We start from the raw sequence: 20,265 nt of genomic DNA on the forward strand, positions 1-20,265 counted from the left end.
AAGAGGAGGAGGACTCTGTGATACATGAGTAGGGACAGGAAAAGACGTCTCAACACCTGATGTCACCTCTTTGCATAGGTGGGCACAGTCATTCTTTTCTCATCCCAAGAGATGGGACAGGGCAAGCAAGCTGGCCCTCCTCCAAGGGTGCATTTGACCACTTGAGAACCTACTGAACCAGGCCAAGAAGAAGAGCCTACTGAACCAGGCCAGTGGTCCATCTACTCCTGCATCCTGCTCCAATAGGGCCAACAAGATGCTTGGAGGAAGCTCCAAAGCAGAACATGAGTACAACAGCACTCTGCCCACCTGTGATTGCCAGCAATTGGTATTTGAGACATGCTGCCTCGGATACAAGACGCAGAACACAACCATCATGGCTAGTCATCGTTGATAGCCTTTACTTCCGTGTCTTTTCCTGTTGCTCTTTTAAGGCCACCCAAATTGGTGGCCATCACTGCCTCCTGTGGGAATGCTGCCTGACTGCCAAGCAAACCCATGTTTAGCTAGAGCTCAGTGGGTCCTCCCGAAACCATGGCCTAAGCAGTTGCTTGAACGCAGGGTGTTCAGAAGCGGGAAAGTGCATGTGCCCAAGGTCACCATCCACACCTGTCCTCATCAGCTTCTATCTTCCATGAGAACCAGTGTGGTGCAGTGGTTAAGAGTGGTAGACTTGTAATCTGGGGAACCGGGTTCACGTCTCTGCTCCTCCACATGCAGCTGCTGGGTGACCTTGGGCTAGTCACACTTCTCTGAAGTCTCTCAGCCCCACTCACCTCACAGAGTGTTTGTTGTGGGGGAGGAAAGGAAAGGAGAATGTTAGCTGCTTTGAGACTCCTTAGGATAGTGATAAAGGAGGATATCAAATCCAAACTCCTCCCCCTCCTCCTCCTCCTCCTCCTCCTCCTCCTCCTCCTCCTCTTCTTCTTCTTCTTCTTCTTCTTCTTCTTCTTCTTCTTCTTCTTCTTCTACTTCTTCTTCTTCTTCTTCTCCTTTCCCGTGTTGAGTGGAAGAGGTCTGTGAGAGGCATTTACTCCTGTTCACTTGGTATCAAAACCAGCCCCTCTACACAATGGGGGACCCTGCAGACCTTCCCTGCTCAACACAAGAAGGTGGGGCCCTGAGCAGGTGGGGCCGTCACACACAGGGACATTTGGGGCATGGCTCATGTGTATCTAAAAGCGTGTCTCGTGACACTAGAGCTCAGGGGCATCCTATGGAGCTGGAAGTTTGAGGACCAAAGAAAGAACTTCTTCAGGCAACATATAATTATGGAATTCACTGACACAAGTTGCAGTGGTGGGCACTCACTTTAAGAGAAGATCAGGCATATTCATGGAACTAAAGGCTATCAGTGGCTACTGTTGTACTCAGGTCCTGCCTGTAGGATTCCCATAGTCATCTGGCTGGCCACGAGAGACCAGGATGCTGGACAAGATGGGCAACTGACCTGATCCAGAAGACTCTTCTTATGTGACTCTCGAATGTCCTAAATTGAGGGCCTACTGCAAGTTTTAACCTTGGCAACTGGGGCTCTCGCCTCCTTCTTGCAGGCCTTTCCTCCTTCTCCTCCCACCACGGAGCCTAACCAGGGGCAGAGCAACAGGGGCGGGCAGGCGTTGGGAGCGGTTCGCCCCGGGTGCCACCCTGGAGGCGCCACCCCCCGCAACTCCCAAGCCAAGCCCCGCCGCATGGGCGGGGCAGCCTTACATGCGCTGTTCACGCTGTTTGTGCGCGGCAGCCTTATGAGTTGCCGCTCGCTTGCAGGAGCAGCAGTGCCAGCACGGACGGACTGCGCATGTGCGGCATCGTGCACATGCGCTGTTCATCCTGATGTGTGCGTCGTGAGTCGTGACATCACGAAGCACACGTCAGGACGCATGACGCATGCACGTTGCAGAGCGACACCCCACCCCCGGGGGGAAGGGTGCCTCCGCGTTTTCTGCCCTGGGCAGCCAAGTGGCTCCGTTCGCCACTGAGCCTAACCAGTGAGAAAACTCTGGAATTCTTTTGAATCGCACAGGAAGACGGGTGCTTTGACTGCAGAGAAATTGCTTTCACATTTCAAGAATGACAACTTATGCACTGATGTATTACTTAGATCCTGACCTGCTTCCAGGAAGATGGATGGAGTAACGGATGCAGGTTTACAGAAATAATACAGGTGAATTTTTTATTTCACTTTCTGGTTTAAAAGGAGACAAAAAACAAAGACAGTCAATTTGAAAGAACAATATTACACTTCAGTCCAAGAGATCAGCTGCACATTCATTTCAGAATGGAAGGCAAATGGAACCAAATGAGACCCATTCAGTGCAATTTACCGTATTTTTCGCTCCAAATACCTGTGTGTCTTATGGAGCGAATAGTGGTCCCTGGAGCTAAATTGCCCAGGGGCCAAAAGCAGATTGTGCTTTTTATTTTACAAAGAGAAAGCGGGGGTGTTGAAAGGACCCGCTCAGCAGCTGATCAGCAAGAGATCGGGAGAGAGATAAGAGTCCCGGCTCCCTTTCAGCCCCACCCTCTTTGTTGAATGTGCTGCAGAGGGAGGTTGTTTGTTTCCCCAGGACATGTGACTGGCTGATTAGATTATCTGTCTGGAAACAGTAGAAACTGCTCCCTTTCCTTAAGTTACAGGTGGGTAGCCGTGTTGGTCTGCCATAGTCGAAACAAAATAGGAAATTCTTTCCAGTAGCACCTTAGAGACCAACTGAGTTTGTATCTGAAGAAGTGTGCATGCACACGAAAGCTCATACCAAGAACAAACTCAGTTGGTCTCTAAGCTGCTACTGGAAAGAATTTCCTATTTCCTTTCCTTAAGATTTTTCAGAAATGTGAGTTGAACCCCATAAAAAATGGGGCTTTTCCTCTTTGCTTTTCCCCCTTTGCAAAAAAAGCTGCAAAACCTTTAGCTGATCCTCAAAAAAACCAGGGCTTTTCCCTTTGCAAAAAAGCTGCCAAACTTTTAGCTGATCCTCAAAAAAGGGCTTTTCCCTTTGCAAAAAAAGCTGTAAAACTTTTAGCTGATCCTCAAAAAAACAGGGCTTTTAGAGGAGGAAAACCAGAAAAAAAATATTTTTTTCCTGGTTTCCTCCTCTAAAAAATGAGGTGTTCCCTATAGTCCAATGCCCATGTTGGCTGTTGACCAGACAAATAATCATATCTAACCTGGATGGTGCTGGAGGAGACTCTTGAGAGTCCCATGGACTGCAAAAAGATCAAACTTATCCATCCTTAAAGAAATCAGCCCTGATTGCTCACTGGAAAGACCGATCCTGAAGTTGAGGCTCCAGTACTTTGGCCACCTCATAAGAAGAGAAGACTCCCTAGAAAAGACCCTGATGTTGGGAAAGATGGAGGGCACAAGGAGAAGGGGACGACAGAGGACGAGATGGTTGGGCAGTGTTCTCGAAGCTACTAACATGAGTTTGGCCAAACTGCGGGAGGCAGTGAAGGATAGGCGTGCCTGGCGTGCTCTGGTCCATGGGGTCACGAAGAGTCGGACACGACTGAACGACTGAACAACAACAAAAGGAAAAGCGGGATATTCCGGGATCAAATCAGAAACCGGAACGGCTTCTGTAAGTCTGGAACTGTCCTTGGAAAATAGGGGCACTTGGAGGGTCTGAAATATTGACTGTACACCTGTGGATTTATTGCCCGTAGAGTGAATAGTGATAGTTTTAATTGTCTTTAGAACTTTTATTGTTGGGGGTTCTTTTTTATACCTTGCACACCACTTAGATGGCCTCAGGTTGAGAAGAGGTTTACAAATCCACACACTCAATAAATGCATGCGTAAGTGAAAGATAGGATATGGAAATTCAAATAATTCCTCCCCCTGCGTTTTTGCTTGCAGATACTTTCCAAAATGAAGGGGGAGATGAACATCTAAAGCGGGCTGTTGTGTTGCAATGCAAAATGTATTAGGAGTTGATTTAGGAGTAAAAGGATCTGTTTTCTCAAAAAGGAAAAGGAGGGGAAAAAACCCACCAATATCTTTCACTCTAATGAGTACTCAAACATAAGTCTGTGGGAAATTAAAAGGTTGCTGTAAGCAGGGAGAGGGGGGGCTGTGTACCCAGTGTGTGATTCACATCATGGCAGGGGGGCAGAGAGGGGAGGGTGACTGCATTTAAATAAAAAATCAAAGCAAAAGGCACCAACTCTGCGGCTATATGCATTAATTAAAAGAAGTTTGTTAAACTAAATTTGAAAAAAAAAAACTTCTTTAATTGTGTTTACCCAAAAGCCTTTTCTTCCTAATTTAAACAGCATAAACATCTGGACTAAAGCAATATTAGAATCATGGCAGTAGTCAAGCAAATCTTCTGGAAAATAATGAAATTAGATCCCTGGTGTTGTGACAAAGACGGGGCAGGATACATCAGTTCGATGTTAATAAAATTTCCATGAATGACTGAATACAATTAAGAAATTGTCAGTTGCGGCAATGAACTTTTGTAGCTCGTAGATGTTTGCATCATTTGATTATGCTGGCAATTTAAAATTGTTTGTTAGTGTCTGTGTTGGGATATTAATTATGACCTTTATTACAGCCCACAATTAAACCAGTCATACAGCAATGAGCTGCCTGCCTCGTGACGGGGGGAAATATCTGAACTGTTCTGAACGGGGGGCTTTTGCCGGGCGTCGGCTGACCCTGATCTTTCAAACTGGAAATGATTTGAAATAATGCAGGGTCTGACATAAAGAAATAAATAAGTCTGTGAATAAACAGACGCGGCTGAGTTGAGCCAACACTTCCATTTAACGGAGTGTTGTTGTTTTTAATGAAACGAGTAGTATTGTGGGTGGAGTGCGGGACTGAACAGGGAGTCTAGGGTTCAACATGCCGCTCATCCATGGTGCTAATCATAGCATAGACTTAGGGATGTTAGCTGGCTTACTCAGAGTAGACCTATTTAAATCAATGCACTGCTCTGTGTATGATTGCTTGGCTATGGCTGCACTTTGGAACTCCCTGCCTGTGGACATCCAGCAGGCAGTTACACTGTTCTATTTTTCTTAAGACAAAGCTACCCAGGTGCTTAGAAAGCGGAGGTAATTTTAATCTGTTTTAGTATTTTGACTTTTGGGTGTTGCACATTTTCCGGTTTTATCTTTTGTATATTGTTTTGAGGTTGTTGCTGAGGGGCACGGGTGGCACGGTGGTCTAAACCACTGAGCGTCTTGCACTTGCCGATCGGAAGGTCAACGTTTCGAATCCCTGCAACAGAGTGAGCTCCCGTTGCTCTACCCCGGCTCCTGCCAACCTAGCAGTTCGAAAGCACACCACTGCAAGTAGATAAATAGATACCACTGCAGCGGGAAAGTAAACAGCGTTTTCATGTGCTCTGGTTTAAATTACAGTGTCCCGTTGCACCAGAAGCATAAAGCTGTCTGTGAACAAATGCCGGCTCCCTTGGCCTGAAAGTGTCGCAACCCCATAGTCACCTTTAACCGTCCAGGGGTCCTTTACCTTTTACCCTTTTTGGTTGTGGTTGTTGTTTACAATCAAGCGGTGTACAAATTGTATGAAATAAGTGAGAAGCAATGAACCTTTGGGTGATTTCTTTGAGCATGTGAACAGGCAAATGGGCAAGATGAGCTCTGCACCCCCAATGATAATGTGCACCCCAGATGTATCCTCCCCCAATGCGTGACTGGTGTTAGTCTGAAGAGGGCTACCTTACTCAGGCTCACAGTTTCCGGGCTGACCAGCGTTCCAGTCCTAATGTTAGAAACCATCTTTGTGGTCAAGGCTGCCACTCTCAAACTAACTCGCTGCATCCCTGAAGGGGTGGGATTCAACCTGCACATTCACAATTGTTCCATCGCACCTTCATCCAGAATGCCACTCCATTTTGCACTGTTCTGGTTGCAACTGAAGTCCTAGGTGTTATTCACATCACACAATCCATCAGTGCAAGGATTTCCACGCGCTATCGGACTTCCCCCTCTCCTCCCCCTACATGTGCCATGCACCCTCCCCAGATCTGTTCAGGAGGATTGGGGGGAACCCCTAGAAATGATTTAGGGGGTTGGTGTGGGAGGAGGGGGGGGGAAGAGATGTTTTGTTGCATAAGCAGAAGTCATAGAATCATAGAATCCTAGAGTTGGAAGAGATCACAAGGGCCATCCAGTCCAACCCCCTGCCAAGCAGGAAACACCATCAAAGCATTCCTGACAGATGGCTGTCAAGCCTCCGCTTAAAGACCTCCAAAGAAGGAGACTCCACCACACTCCTTGGCAGCAAATTCCTCTGTCGAACAGCTCTTACTGTCAGGAAGTTCTTCCTAATGTTTAGGTGGAATCTTCTTTCTTGTAGTTTGAATCCATTGCTCCGTGTCCGCTTCTCTGGAGCAGCAGAAAACAACCTTTCACCCTCCTCTAGATGACATCCTTTTGTATATTTGAACATGGCTATCATATCACCCCTTAACCTTCTCTTCTCCATGCGCTGATGCAATATTCATGCAATGCTATGCTGGATGCAGACCATTGTGTTCAGTTAGTAGCAGAACATTCTAAGAAGGCTGTGTGCATTATTCCTTTAAACCTCCAGACACTCATCTTCCTTTGGACTACGGAAAACCCTGCTGCCGGCCTGTGTTAAATGCCTTGCCAAAGAGCTGCATATACCCCTGTTGATGAAGTAGATACCAACAGCCTAAATTCTGTAGCCAAGGCTCAACAAACAGGTGATAAAGTCATACCACATCACTGCCAAATTGTCAGATTACTTATGTCAATGTAGAAACCATGAGTTTGGAAGTCATTCCTTGCCCCACGAGAGTGGAATATGCCAGACTTTTCTGCATCAACATGATGTTCTGTATGGCCCTCAGACCCAAATTAGACTCCCAACTCTCTCCCATGCATTAAGTAAACAGAATCAATCGCCATGTAATTCATTGGAGCTCTTCGCTGCTGGATCACTACCCCTGCAGAGCCACAGGAGGGCGCTCAAGCACACGGGGTGGCGTTTCTCGACAGTTGGGGTGGCAGATGGGCTGGCAAAACTCAGCTGTGGGGGTGGCGGACGGCACAGCTCACTCCTCCGTCTTCTGAAGGAACTGTTTAGCGCTGGAGGCGAACGGGGAACTTGGTAAATGTTCAAAATCTCTGTTGTTTTTGTTTTCCCACATACCGATGCCTGCCTTTCCGCGCCCCCCTCCTCGTATTCCCTTGTGAAACGCAACCGTAACTGAATGCTCAGATGAGCAACTGCCACCTCTACAGCCCTACCAGAGAAATGTGAGATTGTCAGGTGAGATTGCAGAGGTCATGCAAACACAGGGGAGTATCTAGGGACTGGATTGGTGAATCCTCCGGGTTGTATAGAGGGCATATTCCAGAGTCAGAAAGAGAGAGAAAGTTAGAAGGTGCCTAGCATCCATTCAGACCACTGGTCCTTTGAACTTGGGATGGGTGAAACTGTCTATTTCCATTTTCTGTCCACTCTGCATGTGTTCATTCATAAATCAATTCTCTCTTGTTTCTGCATGCATTAAGATTTAAAATGCACGTGCAGTGATTTGAAATCATGGTATCGTAGAGTTGGAAGGGACCCCAAGGGTCATCTAGTCCAACCCCCTGCAATGCAGGAATCTCAGCTAAAACATCCATGGCAGATAGCCATCCAACCTCTGCTTAAATCCTCCAAGGAAGGGGAGCCCACAACCTCCCAAGGGGAGACCGTTCCACTGTTAAACAGTTCTTACTGCCAAAAAGAGGGAACGGGTGGTGCTGTGTTCTAAATCTCTGAGCCTCTTGGGTTTGCCGATCGGAAGGTCGGCGGTTTGAATCCCCGCGACGGGGTGAGCTCCCGTTGCTCTATCCCAGCTCCTGCCAACCTAGCAGTTCGAAAGCACATCAAAGTGCAAGTAGATAAGTAGGTACCACTCCGGCGGGAAGGTAAACGGCTTTTCCGTGCGCTGCTCTGGTTCGCCAGAAGTGGCTTAGTTATGCTGGCCACATGACCCGGAAAGCTGTCTGTGGACAAACACTGGCTCCCTCGGCTAGAAAAGCGAGATGAGCATCACACTCCATAGTTGCTTTTGACTAGACTTAACCATCCAGGGGTCCTTTACCTTTACCTTTTTATCTTTACTTTCAAAAAGGTTTCCCTGATATTTAGTTGGAAGCCCCTTTCTTCTAACTTGAAGCCATTGGTCTGAGTGCATGCATACTTTTCTTTAAAAAAAATCACAAAAAATCATATTCACATATGTCTTTAGATACAGGTATTTTTTATTTAAAACATTGAAATCTTTATCCATCTCAATGTACAATCGTACCTTGGTTCTCAAACGCCTTGTGACTCGAACGTTTTGGCTCCCAAATGCCGCAAACTTGGAAGTAAGTGTCCTGGTTTGTGAACGTTTTTTGGAAGCTGAATGTCCGACACGACCTCTGCGGCTTACGATTGAGTGCAGGAAGCTCCTGCAGCCAATCAGAAGCTGTGCCTTGGTTTTCGAACGTTTTTGGAAGTCAAATGGACTTCCGGAATGGATTTTGTTCGAGAACCAAGGTACGACTGTACACATTTCATATATATATATATATATATATATATATATATATATATATATATATAATCCTAAAACAGACAGTTATTTTTGCATTTTGCAACTTTTCCCCAAGCCAGAATCTCCATAGGAAAATATGAAAAATATGAAACCCAAAGTTATCTGACCAAATAAAAGTCACTTCCATCCTTACAGTTCACCCAGCATTGTCCAGTCTGGCAGCAGCTCCGCAGAACCTCAGGCAGAGAGGTCTTTCCCATCCTATGACCTTTTAAACTAGAGATTCCAGGATTGAACCTCAGACCTTCTGAATGCAAAGGTCTGCTGGTCTGCTCCTAGGCCAGATTTGAGGTTCTTGTGTGAATCCACAAAGCTCTGAATAACTTGGTTCTCTTGACCCCTTATGCTTCACCACAATCACTGAGGTCTTCTGATGCAGCCAGTGGAGGCTGGTTCATCCAAGCAAGTGCCCCACCAGACTCAGTCTGCCCTCAGCCAGTGTGGTGTAGTGGTTAAGAGAGGTGGACTCGTAATCTGGTGAACCGGGTTCGCATCCCCACGCCTCCACATGCAGCTGCCGGGTGACCTTGGGCTAGTCACACTTCTCTCTGAAGTCTCTCAGCCCTACTCACCTCACAGAGTGTTTGTTGTGGGGGAGGAAGGGAAAGTGATAAAGCGGGATATCAAATCCAAGCTCTCACCCAGCCCCCACTGGCTCGCCTATTTACTTACAACCAACTAATAATTCCACAGGGATGATGAGGAGGAGGACAAAACCTGATACCTTGGACTACAAATCCCATCAGCTCCAGCCAGCATGGTCCCAAACACGTGGGCCAGAGGTTACCTGGCTGCCAACGGCTGAATTCCACACACTCGGTTATATACATGCATGTCGCATCGAGGTAACTGCTCTGGTCCTCGTATAATGGTTGTTGAATAAGTATTGAGATACCCAATGCCAACAAATACCTGTTTATTGCTCTGGCTCTTGTAAATACACATGCCTCGATTAAATCATTTCTAATTAACCACAGCCAGATTTTATTTCCGTGTGACGCCTTCACATTGTCAGCCTAGGTACAGTGACATTCAGGTTGCCTGATAAGTGGTAAATAAATCTGTAGGTCAAACCGTACTTGTATGCCTTTCCAACTATTATCACTTCAGCTTTTGAATAACATTTATTCTGTAATTAATGGTTGTCAGCCTGTAATTTCCCCCTCTCCCAGTCATGACTTGGAACGCTTCACATTTTTCATTAATTTCCACAGTGTTTACAACATATACATGTAGTTATAGTGTAAGGATACATTCTTTTTGTAAAAAATAAAATAAAATAATTAAATAACACACTTTGTGTATAGTCCGTTCAATGTTTTTCCTCCTCCAAAGGAAGAAAAGCAGATAAAGAGTTCCTTCGATGATATGTCAGGTTGTCTCCTTAGAATGCCCTCTTTATTTTCCTCTCTTGACATTGCTTTCTTTTCTTTTCAAGAGTGTGAGCTGTGAGGTGGTAGTTCCCCCGTTTCCAATTATACCCGTTGCTCGGAACTGCAGATAGGGGAAAGGCTGTTCTCCTCGAGTCCTGCTTGTGTGCTTCCCATGGACAACTGGCTAAATGGATAAGAAGAGCCCGCAGGATGAGGCCAATGGGCCACCTAGTCCAGCATCCTGTTCTCACAGTGGCCGACCAGATGCCTGTAGAAGAGTTTGGATTTGATATCCCGCTTTTCACTACCCGAAGGAGTCTCAAAGCGGCTAACATTCTCCCCCACAACAAACACTCCGTGAGGTGAGTGGGGCTGAGAGACTTCAGAGAAGTGTGACTAGCCCAAGGTCAACCAGCAGCTGCATGTGGAGGAGCGGAGATGCGAACCCGGTTCCCCAGATTACAAGTCTACTGCTCTTAACCACTACACCACACTGGTTCTCTGTAGGAAACACTCAAGCAGAAATTGAGTGCAAGAGTCCTCTCCCTTCCTCTGGTTTCCAGCAAACATCACTGCCTCCAACTGCTGCTGATAGCCCTCTCCTCCAGGAATTTGTCTAATGCTCTTTTAAAACCATATATGTTGGTGGCCGTCACATCCTCCTGGGGGAGTAAATCCACTGTTTATTTATTTTTGAATTTATTTATTTATTTGGTTTTTCAGATTAAAGTTTTACAATCACATATCCAACATACAACATAAAAACATGATTCCAAAGGATCTCCTTGACTTCCCTCCGTCCCCTTTGTGGGTCCTATTGTTAATCATTTCCTCCTGCATCTTTTATGATAATCCAAATATTTTACATCTCCATTATGTACAAAATTCACCATTAAAGTACAAGTGTTATTCCGATCCTACTAACGGTTTTAGCTGTTTACGATGGTTTTTAAGATAAATTATAATCCCCCCCATTCCTTATTAAAATTTTGGTTTTCCTGATTTCTGATTCTTCTGTTCATTTTAGGTATTTCAGCATAATCCATCAAATTAATCTGCCATTCTTCTCTAGTATGGACTTTGTCTTCTTTCCATCTCTGGGCCAATAACATCCACACACAGCTGTGGCCACATACGTACCATAAATAGTCTTTTCTACTCCCACGGGATTTTGGCACCTAGAATTCCTAAAAGAAAGGCTTCACTTTTTAAAGTTATTTTAAACATTTTTTCAACTCATCATATATCATTTCCCAAAATTATTTTACTACCTTACATTTCCACCACATATGACAGAAGGTGCCTTCTTTTTCCTTACATTCCCAAAATACATTTGACCTGAAGTCCATTGTTTAACACTGCACTGTGTGAAGAAGTGTTTTCTTTTATCTGTCATGAATCTCTCAACAGTGGTTGGCCACGGTGAGGTCTAGGTGGGTCTTAGGTTTGATCCAGCAGGTTTCTCCTTATGTTCTTAAATTCCACTTTGCATATGAAGGTCGTGAGTAGCCTTGAGTATGCTTCAGCCCCACTCACCCTTACCTGGAACACCACGCTGACAATGGTGACAGCAATGAAAACATTGGCCGTTGACACAACCACCTCTGGGTGAGCATCTTCTCCCACTTCATGGAGCCCACTTGGCTCCTTGGTCTATACCAGAGGTCAGGACAATGAAACAAGTTGGGAGACATTTTGAATGGTAGAGGAAAACAACTGAACAGTGTTCATTACAGAGCCTACTAATTGGTAATGGATATGAAGAAGGCCTGTTGTCTTTGTCCATGGAGTTTTCTTGGCAGGGATAATGGAGCGGCTTGCCAGTTCCTTCTCCAGGTGGATCACTTTTGGTCCAAACTCTCCACTATGACCTGTCCATCTTGACCTGTCCATAGCTTCCCTGAGTAATTCAAGCCCCTTCGCCACGACAAGGCAGTGATCCATGAAGGGGATGACAAACCTAGACAGCATCTTAAAAATGACAAACCTAGACAGCATCTTAAAAAGCAAAGACATCACTTTGCCGACAAAGGTCCATATAGTTAAAGCTATGGTTTTCCCAGTAGTAATGTACGGAAGTGAGAGCTGGACCATAAAGAAGGCTGATCGCCGTAGAATTGATGCTTTTGAATTATGGTGCTGGAGGAGACTCTTGAGAGTCCCATGGACTGCAAGAAGATCAAACCTATCCATTCTCAAAGAAATCAGCCCTGAGTGCTCACTGGAAGGACAGATCCTGAAGTTGAGGCTCCAGTACTTTGGCCACCTCATGAGAAGAGAAGAATCCCTAGAAAAGACCCTGATGTTGGGAAAGATGGAGGGCACAAGGAGAAGGGGACGACAGAGGATGAGATGGTTGGACAGTGTTCTCGAAGCTACTAACATGAGTTTGGCCAAACTGCGAGAGGCAGTGAAGGATAGGCGTGCCTGGCGTGCTCTGGTCCATGGGGTCACGAAGAGTCGGACACGACTGAACGACTGAACAACAAGTGAAGAAGGCATCTTAGCAGTCTCCACTGCATCCTCATTGTCCCAACCAGGAGAGCTTTCATTTGTTAAGGCCAAAGAATATGGACAAGGTGCTTGGTTTTGTTTTGTTGACCTCCTGACTGGAGTGACTCTTGGTCAGTGATAGGATTATTCCAATGTCTTCTTCTTCTGTGGTGATCACTCATAGCCGAGTAAGATTGTCTTCCATAAACACAGTTTTCACAATGAGTCCATAAGTGACTGTAGAGGCCAGTGTCACGTCTGAACATAATCTTCCTTCAAGAGCATGGAGTTCCTTCCTCCCATTTTTTCCTGCTAGTGGAAAATAAACCCTAGAAATCAAACCCTGCCCTGGAAATATGAGAAAGGAAGAATTTTTGGCCTGCTCTTTTGCACTCGAATTCCTTCTGCCAATATAACCAGAAGATCCCATTGACTCTTTTTGGAACACAAATTCTCTGCCCTGAGGGGAAGGCAAAGGCATTGAAAATAGGTGTTGGGTGTGTGTTCGAATGAACCAATTCCACCTCACTTTAGAACAGGGGTGTGGAACCTCTTTGGATTTTGTGGGACAACTACTATTCCCATCATCCTTGCAACAACTTCATGCTGTCTGGGGGTGATGGGAGCTGGAGTCCATCAGCACCTGGAGGGACACAGATTAGCTAGCCCTGCTTGAAAATGTGCCCCTATCGTCAGCCTAAGAAACCCCACTCTAAAGGGAAGGGCTGTAGCTCAGTAATAGAACACCTGCTTGGCATGCAGAAGGCCTCAGGTTCAATTCCTGGCATTTCCAGGGAGGGAGCCATTCCTGAAACCCTGGACAGCCACTGCCAGTCATTTTAGGCAATACTAAGCTGACTCAGTTTAAAGGAACTTATGCAAATGGGATGCAATGTAGTCTTAGAAACCACCCTTCTGTGTGGCTTTCCCCAGCCCGCTGCTACCCTTCCAGGTATAAATCTCAAGAAAATGATTGTGATTTGCAAGGCGTATGTCCAATGTTTACTGGTGGTGAAAGAAAACAAATGCCACTTTCATTAATGCTCGTTTTATGAATGAAAAGACTGTTCCTACCTGATTGTAAATTGATTAGCACCGGAGGTATAACCTCATGCTTCTTTGTTCACTAATAAGCTAAGCAAATTAAATTAAGTGGGGTTGTCCTTTTTCTCTTTTGCTACAAGGGAAATCCTGGGAGGTTCCTGGAAGGCTATTTCTTATGTGGGAGAAGGCTGCCTTGACGGTCAGAAATAATTTCATACAACAGCCAGCCCGACAAATTTACACTGATTGTCTGTATTTTGTTTTATTTTTTGAAAAAATAGGGAGAGAGAGAGAGAGGGAATGAGAGAGAGAGAAATAAATAAAAGAGAGCTCCTGGCCTGGAGACTAGAGTAAATCACAAAAGTGATCTCAAGTGAACAGAGATAGATTTCTGGAATACGGTGTGCAATGAAACCACTGACCTCTCTTACAAGTTCATGTCTTTCTCTAGAGAAACAGATGGGTAATAGCATAATGCCGAAATCATGCACTACATAATATGGACCTCGTGATTGCAGACCTGATTGCTTGCCATATGGTAACTGAAGGGTTGAAAAAGAAAATGGGATGATATGCAAACCTTTTTTAAAAAACAACGTTTTTTATGGAATGGCCATTACATTAAAACCCAAACTCTGCAAATGGAAGGTGGAGGGTGGGGGGCGGAGAGGAGAAGGAACCGCAGTGAATAATGATGAAATAACAAAGCAATAAAGGGGAGGTAGAAGGAGCTGATCCGTATGGATTCTTTCTCTCCCCCCCCCCCAGTTGCTGTCAATATGCAAAATGACACAGGCCTTAAAGTTGCTGGCTGGCTGGCTGGCTTTATTTTGTCTCTCTGCGCAGTGCGATGGGCGTCGGGTGCAATTTGACGGGGCGTCAGGAGACTGTAGGGCAGGGATCCTGAGAAAGGGAGAGCCAGTGTGGTGTAGTGGTTAAGAGTGGTAGACTCGTAATCTGGGGAACCGGGTTCGTGTCTCCACTCCTCCACATGCAGCTGCTGGGTGACCTTGGGCTAGTCACACTTCTCTGAAGTCTCTCAGCCCCACTCACCTCACAGAGTGTTTGTTGTGGGGGAGGAAGGGAAAGGAGAATGTTAGCCGCTTTGAGACTCCTTCGGGTAGTGAAAAGCGGGATATCAAATCCAAACTCTTCTTCTTCCAAACTCTTCTTATGGGGATTTGCAGTGGGTTAGGCGGTGGGGGGAATTAAACATGGATGGATTGCTTTTCCTTTGCTGCCCATCTCAAGTGCATGCCCTCTTGTGATTTTCAGAAGTAAATAGGACCACTCCTGCTTAGCTCTATAGTAGCCCCGTTATTCTTGTAGAGGAATGTTGCATCTTGACAGGGGATGGGAACTGGCTACCCGCAGCACATGAGCAGTGTTCAAAGACCTGTGCAATGATCTTAGTTGGTCTCTAAGGTGCTACTGGAAGGAATTTTATTTTATTTTGCTTTGACTCAGATTGAGTTCCTCTTCCACATGAGTCAGAGATGCTTTGGAACGGGAAGCGCACTGAAATGGCCCTTCCTTTCCCTCTTGCGTCACGTCAGTGTCCAAAGTTGTGCTATGCGACAGCCCCTTTGGTGCGGCAGCAGTAAGTTTTGAATCTCTTTTAAGAGCCCATTCTGACCTACTTAAGAAGCAAGCAAAGACTGCATAATGTATTTAGGTCAAGCATTGTGTCTAAGCTGCTCATTGCTCTTGTCATCGCCCAGCTTACTGTGCAAACCACAAGCATATGACTGATATAAACATTCCTTTAGTCAAAGAATGCTATTTTCAACTGAAACACACACACACACACAGAGAGAGAGAGAGAGACCCCTCTGTATTGCTACAGCTAAGAAGATCTGAGTTTCCTTAGACTTCTTCCTTCTTAATGTGTTCTGCAAGCTTGGGAGTTTTCCAAATCTCAGGGCTGCCAGGAACGTCATCCAGGAACGCCTCATATAGAATGTGAGCAGCTTCGATTTGGGAACAAAGCAAAGGAGTCAGCAATTTTATCAGGCCATATGGGGCTTTTTTTTTACTGGTTCCTCAGGTCACCTGATCCCCGCTGGAATGAAAGCACATTGGCTATGATCTCCCTCCATTGTTGGAGGCGGTACACTTCTGAATACCAGTACCAGGTCTTCTTCTGTTATCTGTAATGTTGTCTCCTACCACTTTAGTGCTGCCATATGTCCGGATTCTCCCGGACATTACTGGGGTTTCAAAGGTGGAATAGATTTCTGGGGGAAGGGGGATTTCCAAAAGGCAGCGCTTTGTCCTGAATCTTAGGCAAGTCAATTGAAAAATCGTGTTTTTGTGATGCTTTTGTAAAAGAAAGCTTGACAATTTTGTGGTCTTCCTAAAAAGAAAAATTAATAACAATTTCGGGGTGACCTGATTTTTACTTTTGAAATATGGCAACCCTACTCCCCCTCAAGGGACGTGGGTGGCACTGTGGTCTAGACCACAGAGCCTAGGGCTTGCCGATCAGAAGGTTGGCGGTTCGAATCCCCACGATGGGATGAGCTCCCATTGCTCTGTCCCAGCTCCTGCCAACCTAGCAGTTCGAAAGCACATCAAAGTGCAAGTAGATAAATAGGTACCGCTCTGCTGGGAAGGTAAACGGCATTTCCGTGTGCTGCTCTGGTTTGCCAGAAGCGGCTTAGTCATGGTGGCCACATGACCCGGAAGCTGTACGCCGGCTCCCTCAGCCAATAAAGCGAGATGAGCGCCGCAATCCCAGAGTCATCCGCGACTGGACCTAACTGTCAGGGGTTCCTTTACCTTTACCCCTCAAGATCTAGTTTAAAGCTCTCCTGATCAGCTTCACGAGGCTCTTAGCATATTCTTGCCAACCACTGTGAGGTGCAGCCCATCTCTTGTCTGAAGCCCTTCCTTAAAGAAGCGGAGACCATCGTCCAAGAAGCCAAAACTTTCCTGACGACACCACCCGCGCAGCCAGTGGTTTACTTCCAGTATTTTCCTCTCTCTTCCTGAGCCACAGCCTTCAATAGGAAGGGCTGACCATCTGTGCCCAAGGCCGTTCTGCTTCCTAGCTAGGTCTCACAGTCCCTTTCCATACACCAAAGGCTGCGTCTAGCAGCATCGTATATACCTGCATGAATCAGAAGGAAGGGGCTGCGGTCAGTAGGCAGATGCCATGGCTGAATACAGGCTGGCTGTCAGGTTTTGGACCTGGCAGGTCAGGCTTGGCGGTCTGGGTCATTACTGCTGGGACGAGCTGCTCAGATGGAGCTACCAAGCTTGAAACAACACTCTTACAGAGCTAAGCCAGGCCCATCAGGTCACCTGGTCTGGCTGGGATGATGGGCTGCAGTACCATCTCTGGCCATTATATGGGTGGTGCTGCAGGACAGGAAACAGCTGGGCAGTAATGATAATAATATAATAATTTCTTATTTGTATCCCGTCCATCTGGCTGGGTCCCCCCAGCCACTCTGGGCGGCCTCCAACAGATAGTAAAATACATTAAAATATCACAGGTTAAAAACTTCCATAAACAGGGCTTCCTTCAGGTACTTTCTGAATGTCAGATAGTTATTTATCTCTTTGACCTCTGCTGGGAGGGCGTTCCACAGGGCGGGCGCCACTACCGAGAAGGCCCTCTGCCTGGTTCCCTGTGGCTTTGCTTCTCGCAGTGAGGGAACCGCCAGAAGGCCCTCGGCGCTGGAACTCAGTGTCCGGGCTGAACGATGAGGGTGGAGACGCTCCTTCGGGTATACAGGACTGAGGCCGTTCAGGGCTTTAAAGGTCAGCACCAACACTTGGAATTGTGCTCGGAAACGTACTGGGAGCCAATGTAGCTCTCTCAGGACCGGTGTTATATGGTAGTAGCTCCTCTGGTCTGTGAGGTGCCTCAATAGCACAGGGAATAAGGCACCTGCTGCCCCCTGGAGCCAGTGTAGAGCAGTGGTTAGAGTGTCAGTCTAGAACAGGCATAGGCAACCTTCGGCTCTCCAGATGTTTCGGACTACAATTCCCATCATCCCTGACCACTGGTCCTGTTAGCTAGGGATCATGAGAGTTGTAGGCCAAAACATCTGGAGAGCCGAAGGTTGCCTATGCCTGGTCTAGAACCTGGGAGACAAGGGTTCAAATCCCCACCCGACCTTGAAGTTCACTGGGGGATCATGGACCAGCCACCAAATACCGGCCTAGCCTGTCTTCCAGGGTTGTGGTCTGTTGGCGAAAAGAGGCACATATAAATACAATAATAAAAAATAAAATGAATTTGATAGATTGAGGGATGAGCAGAGAGATTTCTGGCTCAGTGTTGCGATGTTGATCGCTTATGGCTGTTTCTAAAAGCTTTTGCATGCTTTAAATTTGCTGTAGGTTGCCCAAAGACCACTGGTATTAGGCAGCTAACCAGTTCATTAAATAACAAGTGCTGTAGCTTGGTGGTAGAGCATCTGCTTTGCATGCAGAAGGTCCCAGGTTCAATCCCCAGCATGGGGGCGGGGCGGGCGGCACACACCACATGTTTATTACCACTTAATTATAGTTTTTTCCTTGTGGAAAAATTCTTAAGACATGAAGATATGTCTTGCCTGCGATTCCACATAGCAAGGGATGGAGAAATCATTCTGTTTTGGCACCGCACAAGTCAGGTATCTTTTTCACTCCAAAGCCCATTCTGTTTCAGGGCTGGGAAGCTCTCTTCTCTGAAATCCCTGAGAGCCACTTCCAGCCCTTGCTGAGCCTTATAGACCAGTGGACTAACTTAATATTAGGCAGTTTCCTGTGTTCCTAACTAAAACAGCTCTCAGCTCAGCCATGCAATCGCTAGGTGGTCATAAGCAAGCTGCTATTTCTTAGCTTCAGCAGCAAAACCGTCATCTCCTGGGCTGTAAAAGTGTGTTCCTTTACCTGGCAAGGTGGTTTTAAGGTATTATTTAGATGATGCATGTGGAATGCTTTGAGGACTTGGAAAAAGCATTATATAATGCACTGTGATATAATGCATTACAGTATAGTACCAGGAGGGCAGGGAGGGAATATTACAGAACTATGCCTTACATACGCCGTCTGTCCTAACTAGTGGAGGCTGATCCGTTAGGGCAAATGGGGCAACCTCAGTGAGCCATCCCCTGCCTGCCCATCTTCTTACTGGTTGAGACTTTTCCTGCCATTAGCCGTGGCTCCACCTAATGATCACCTCCCTGCTTTCTGCCCTACCAGTCCCAATGGACACCAGCGCCCAGTAGCCCTAACTCAGGCATGGGGAAACTCGGCCCTCCAGATGTTTTGGGACTACAACTCCCATCATCCCAAGTAACCAAACCATTGGTCAGGGATGATGGGAATTGTAGTCCCAAAACATCTGGAGGGCCGAGTTTGCCCGTGCCTGCCCTAACTCTTTTGGGATAATTAGATTGAGTGCATAGAGCTGATTGCCATTCACAACACAGACATGGGCCTGCAGACTCTGGATGGACAAAGTGTCAAGTTTCCCCAGAGCCAGTCTTCTTCTCAACAGTCCCATCTTTGTGTATGTTCCAAACATGAGGACAAAATGAGTACCTTGGAGCACAGAGTGTGTGTGACACTGGTGGGTGGGTGTCACAGAGAGAGAGAGAGAGAGAGAGAGAGGTCCTTTCTTCTGTGGATTCGGACAGATGGACAAAAACCAAGGGCACTGAGGAAGGGAGCAAGGGATAGCATGTGCAGCCCCTAGGATATGAGCTCAGCCTCTGGTGCCATTAGAAAACTGAGCATTGGCAAGGCTGGGCTCAGGTTTGAGAGAGTTTGGTATGTCCCCTCCCACTCCAGCAAGCTTACCTCAGGTGGTGGGGGGCATCAGCAGCATTCCAATCAACACTGGCTAACCGTCAAGTGTAGATCTGCTCAATTCGATGCTACAAAATGATGTTACATTGGAGGCACTGTGGGAAATTAACATGGGGACTCATGTCTCAGCCCACTGTTTGGAGGGAGACCCAATAGCAGATGGCAGAGAGTGGCGGATCCTGCTTGGTCCCTGGCAATTTCAGAAGGGTGCTATGCCCTGACATCAGATACTGGATGCCAAGGACAGAGAGTAGCATTTGACTAAATTCAAATTGTGCAATTCACGTGCACACATGATAGGAAGAAGAAGAAGAAGAAGAAGAAGAAGAAGAAGAAGAAGAAGAGGAAATCCCCATAAGAAGAGTTTGGAAGAAGAAGAGTTTGGATTTGATATCCCGCTTTATCACTACCCAAAAGAGTCTCAAAGCGGCTAAAATTCTCCTTTCCCTTCCTCCCCCACAACAAACACTCTGTGAGGTGAGTGGGGCTGAGAGACTTCAAAGAAGTGTGACTAGCCGAAGGTCACCCAGCAGCTGCATGTGGAGGAGCGGAGACGTGAACCTGGTTCACCAGATTACGAGTCTACCGCTCTTTAGACCTTGATTCAACACTTTGCAAAACAGTTCACTGTGGTCCAAGGCACTTTATATATTTATAATTTCTTTTTATTTTGGGACTGAATTGGACGGAATCTGCAGGCATGTGTCACAATTTCAGAAAGACAGAAGAGCAGTTTTCCAGCAAGGGCTATTGTTACAGGGTTCTCTCTTTTTTGCAGGAGGGGTTGAGGGTAAAAAATAAGAATCACTGAATCCCCCCCCCCACAGTGCTGAAAGCTTGAGTCATAGCCTGGGGTGTACAGCAATTAATTGTATGGGCAGATGAGCTTGAAGAGGACTGAAGAATCCACTGGTTTCAGGAGCTCAGAAGCCTTTCAACCGTCAGCCCATGAG

This window comes from Lacerta agilis, chromosome 3, assembly GCF_009819535.1.
Source record: "Lacerta agilis isolate rLacAgi1 chromosome 3, rLacAgi1.pri, whole genome shotgun sequence".
NCBI lineage: Eukaryota > Metazoa > Chordata > Lepidosauria > Squamata > Lacertidae > Lacerta > Lacerta agilis.